Source organism: Coturnix japonica, chromosome 28 (genome assembly GCF_054131305.1).
Source record: "Coturnix japonica strain WE chromosome 28, WE-NBRP24, whole genome shotgun sequence".
In the NCBI taxonomy this organism is placed as follows: domain Eukaryota; kingdom Metazoa; phylum Chordata; class Aves; order Galliformes; family Phasianidae; genus Coturnix; species Coturnix japonica.
Window position 1 is genome coordinate 155,001 of NC_140690.1, and position 5,000 is coordinate 160,000.

The 5,000-nt window shown below is 71.1% G+C and overlaps 1 non-coding gene across 1 annotated transcript; it reads left to right on the top strand.

The window, feature by feature from the left end:
- The first annotated feature begins 1,385 nt into the window (after positions 1-1,385).
- LOC146755989 (5.8S ribosomal RNA) lies at positions 1,386-1,538 on the top strand. Its single transcript, XR_014937735.1, has one exon. It is a non-coding gene; the product is annotated as a 5.8S ribosomal RNA (ribosomal RNA).
- The last annotated feature ends 3,462 nt before the right edge of the window (positions 1,539-5,000 follow it).

Below are 5,000 nucleotides of genomic sequence, written 5' to 3' on the forward strand. Positions count from 1 at the left end.
CGGGGCCTTGGGGTCGTTTCCCTCAGCCCAGGGCCAGGTACCTAGCGCCCGCGCCTCCACGGAGCCGGGCGGAGGTTTAAAGACTCGGGCGGCCCGCGGCTCGTCCGGCGAGGGAAAGAGGGAGGGCCGGCAGCGGGGGGCCGGCGGCGCTCCGGCGGGACGGCGGGGAAGAGGGAGCTCAGCGCGGGGCGCGGCGGCGCGCCCCCTCCGCCCCTCTCCACGGCGAGCCCACCGGAGGCGCGGTCCGCCGCCGCGCTCCCGGCTGGTCCGACCCCCCCTCCCCCACGCTGGGCCGAGTGCGGGCCGGAGAGGGGTTTGTCCCGTCCCCCCTCTCCGCGGCGTCGGTCTCGAGCGGAGGAGTCCGGTGCGGCGCGGGCGCGTGCGCGCTCGCTCCGGCCGGCCTCGCCCCGCGTTCGGAGCGGGCCGAGACGCGTGTCTCGGCCCCGGCGCCCGCCGCTCCCCGCGCGAGCGAGAGAGCGGCGGTGCGTCCCGCGGTCGCCTCCCCGCCGTGCGCGCGCGCGGTGAGTGCGTCCGGCGCGCGTCCGGCGCGCCTCGGCGCCCGTCCCCCTTCCCCCGGGTCCGCGCCGCCGCTTCCCCTCGGCGTCGCGAGCCGCGTCCGTCTCGTCCGTCCCCGCCTTCGCCGCTCTCCCACCGCCTTTGCCCTCGGCCTCGCCGGCCGCGCCGGTCGTGCGAGCGGGAGGTCCGGCGTGGGGCGGTTTCGCAAGCCCGTCTCCGTGCTGAGGCGCGGGGAGCGGGCGCCGCTCCCAGATCCGTCCCCGTCCCGCCCCGCCGCCGGTCGCGAGTCCGCTGCGAACGCGCCGCCAGGGCGAGAGAGAGGAGGAGGCGGCCGGAGGTCGAGGACCGGGAGCGGAAGGCGAGAGGCGTCGGGGGGGTGCGCTTGGGCGCTTTTGCCCGAGCGGCTCCCGTGGGGCAGCTGTGGGAGGGGTCTTTTGCCGAGGCGGGCCCGGGCGCGCTGCCGTGCGGTGGTCGGCAGCGGTCCGGCGCGTCGGGCTGGGCTTTTGCCGGGGCGGCGCGTGCCGTCCCGCGCGTTGCCGTCCCGCGGCTCCTCCTGTCGGGCCGAAGCCGAGCCGGGCGCCTGGTCCGTCCCCGAAGCGAGACAGGGTCGTTTCCCCAGGTCGGGAGCGAGGGCTCCCCGCCCTTCTCGTTCGGTCGCGCTATGTTTTTCTCTCCTCTCCTTCGATGGTGTGCTCGTTAGCGGTCTCGCGGAGGCGACGCTCGTCCGCCCCGTCCCGCTCCGCGGTGGTCCCGGCGTCGGGGCGCTCCGCGGTGCGGTGCGGTGCGGGGGAGCCGCCTTCCCTGGGTGGAAGGCGAGCGAAAAAGTCGAGGGCCTCCCCGCGCGCGCGGGGCGGTGCCGAAAGTCAGACAACTCTTAGCGGTGGATCACTCGGCTCGTGCGTCGATGAAGAACGCAGCTAGCTGCGAGAATTAATGTGAATTGCAGGACACATTGATCATCGACACTTCGAACGCACTTGCGGCCCCGGGTTCCTCCCGGGGCTACGCCTGCCTGAGCGTCGCTTGACGGTCAATCGCCGGCGGCCGCCGTTGCGCGGCGTCCGCGCGGGCGCGGCTGGGGCGCCTCGCAGGCCCGCGCGCCTCCGACGACGAGGTCGGGGTCGCGCCGCGGGCCTTCGTCCCCCTAAGTGGAGACCCCAGGTCGGGGGGCTCGCTGGGCGAGCTCCCCGCGCTCCCGGAGCGCCCGCTCTGGCCGAGCCTCGTCCCCGACCCGACCCGACCCGACCCGACCCGACCCGACCGCTTCCGCCGTTGACCCACCCCCATCTTTTTATTACTTTTATTTTATTTTATTTTACCGCGACATTTTACGATCTATCTGTACTTTTTCACACCTTCTTCTCTTCTACTTTTCTTTGACTTCTGCCTTCCCTTCCCTTCCCTTCCCTTCCCTTCCCTTCTCTTCTCTTCTCTTCTCTTCTCTTCTCTTCTCTTCTCTTCTCTTCTCTTCTCTTCTCTTCTCTTCTCTTCTCTTCTCTTCTCTTCTCTTCTCTTCTCTTCTCTTCTCTTCTCTTCTCTTCTCTTCTCTTCTCTTCTCTTCTCTTCTCTTCTCTTCTCTTCTCTTCTCTTTCTCCTCGTCGCCCGCGCGTGAGTAGGTCCGGCCCGGCCTCTGTCACGAAGAAGGGGGTCGCTTGCGTGGCCGGGGAGGGATGGGGGGGTCCGCGACGGGGTTGCGGGTATGCGGGTAGACCTGGCTGCCGGCCGGCGCCTGATCTTCCCGGCCCCGCGTCCGTCTTCCACCTTCCCCCCCCCCCCCCCCCCCCCAGTCCACACCGCACGAGCGGGAACCCGACCCGTACCCGACGGCGGCCCGCCTCCGCCTGCCCCCACCCCGGCCCTCGCCCACAACCCGCCCTCTCCCGGACGCATCTCGCCCGACCGGCCCGCGACCGTGTTTTTCTATTTGTTTGTTTGTCTTTGTTTTTGTTTTTTTTTTTTTTTGTTTGGTCGGTCGGTCACTCGCTCGGTTATTTGTTTGGACCCGATTGGCCCGTTTGGTTTTTTTCTTTTCTTTCCTTTTTCCGCCGGGGTGCTCCTGACGGCTCGGCCCAATGGCGGCTCGACTCGGCGACCGGAGCCCGCCAAAACGCCTCGCCACCCCCCAGCCCCACCGCCACCACCGCCACCACCTCCTCCTCCCGCCGAAAATCCCACGTACCGTTCCACCTCATCTGCCGGCTGGGAGAGAGGCTAGGCGCGAACCCCGCGGGGGACGCGGCCGCCTCCCGCCGGCCCACCTCTCGCCGCTGCCGTCTTCCCGCCGCTCTTTCGCCATCCCTCGCCACGCGGCCTGCCCGCAGTCCGGATATCCGGCCCGAACGGACCTTGGTGGGCGGGGCCCGCGCACGCGCCCACGCTCTTCCTGCAGAGCCGGGGAGGCGGGGGGGGCGGGGCGGCTTTTCCAAAATCTAAAAAAGGGGAAAGCAAAGAAGAACCCACGAGAAAAACAAACAAACAAACAAACAAACAAACAAACAAACGGAAAATAATAAAACCGAGAGGGCGCGTGGGGGCACGGACAAACAATCGAACGGACCAAAGTACGAACGAACGGACGAACAAACAAACACGCAGACAAAAGGGCAAAACCGCGGTGGCGGTGGCGGGACGGCCAGCTTCAAGCAAGGCCGAACCGAGAAGCCCGGGTGCGCCCCGACCCGGCGAACAGCGGCCGGCTCATACGTGCACCCTGGTCGTTCCGCGGCTGCGGCCGAGTGGCGGCTCCGTGGCGCCTCCGGTGCTCCGGCACGGTCTACACGGCTCCGAGCGGGCCGTGGTGCTCGGCGGCGGCTGCTAGCGGTCGCTGCCTATGCGGCTCGACTAGGTCGGCACGGTCTACCCGGCTCCGAGCGGGCCGTGGTGCTCGGCGGCGGCTGCTAGAGGTCGCTGCCTATGCGGCTCGACTAGGTCGGCACGGTCTACCCGGCTCCGAGCGGGCCGTGGTGCTCGGCGGCGGCTGCTAGAGGTCGCTGCCTATGCGGCTCGACTAGGTCGGCACGGTCTACCCTGCTCCGTGCGTGCGCGAGGGCTCGGCGGCGGTCGCTAGGTGTCGCTGCACGTCTGCCAGCCCGTCCGTCAGCGACCTCTAGCGTCCGCGGCGGAGCAGGGTAGACCGTGCCGACGTGAGCCGGCCGCCGCTCAGCGACCCCTGGCCGCCGCCGCATGAGCTTCGGTCCGCTCGGAGCCGGGTAGACCGTGCCGACCAACTCGAGCCGGACATGCAGCGACCGCTGGCCAGCGCGGAGGCTCGTGTGCGCCGGCACGGTCCAGCCTCTCCCGGCGGGCTCCGTTCGGTTCGGACGTTCCTCGGTGGTGTCCGGGGGGGTCTCAGCCGCGGCGGCTCGAGTGCGCCGGCACTGCACAGCCCCTCCCTGCGGGCTCCGCTCGGCACGGACTTTCCTCGTCGGCGTCCGGCGATCTGAGCCGCGGCGGCTCGAGTGCGCCGGCACGGTCCAACCGCTCCCGGCGGGTTCCGCTCGGCTCGGACGCTCCTGGGCGGAGTCGGGCGATCTGAGCCGCGGCGGCTCGAGTGCGCCGGCACGGTCACACCGCTCTCGGCGGGCTCGGCTTGGCTCGGACGTTCCGCGGCGGCGTCCGGGGGGTCTCAGCCGCGGAGGCTCGGGTGCGCCGGCACGGTCCAGCCTCTCCCGGCGGGCTCCGCTCGGCTCGGACGTTCCTCGGCGGCGTCCGGCGATCTGAGCCGCGGCGGCTCGAGTGCGCCGGCACGGTCCAACCGCTCCCGGCGGGTTCCGCTCGGCTCGGACGCTCCTGGGCGGAGTCGGGCGATCTGAGCCGCGGCGGCACGGTCCAGCCTCTCCAGGCGGACTCAGCTCGGCTCGGACGTTCCGCGGAAGTGGCCAAGTGCCGCTCTTGTGGCTGCTCCGCTGCGCCGGCACTGTGTACCCGGCTCCGAGCGTCTCCGGGGGGGGAAGAAGGGGGGGGGGGCGGGGAGCAAGGGGGGGGGGCACGGCTTCGGCGGCTAGGCGTCGCTGCCCATGCGGCTCGACTAGGTCGGCACGGTCTACCCGGCTCCGAGCGGGCCGTGGTGCTCGGCGGCGGTGGGTAGGGGTCGCTGCCTATGCGGCTCGACTAGGTCGGCACGGTCTACCCGGCTCCGAGCGGGCCGTGGTGCTCGGCGGCGGCGGTTAGGGGTCGCTGCCTATGCGGCTCGACTAGGTCGGCACGGTCTACCCGGCTCCGAGCGGGCCGTGGTGCTCGGCGGCGGCGGCTAGGGGTCGCTGCCTATGCGGCTCGACTAGGTCGGCACGGTCTACCCGGCTCCGAGCGGGCCGTGGTGCTCGGCGGCGGCGGCTAGGGGTCGCTGCCTATGCGGCTCGACTAGGTCGGCACGGTCTACCCGGCTCCGAGCGGGCCGTGGTGCTCGGCGGCGGCGGCTAGGGGTCGCTGCCTATGCGGCTCGACTAGGTCGGCACGGTCTACCCGGCTCCGAGCGGGCCGTGGTG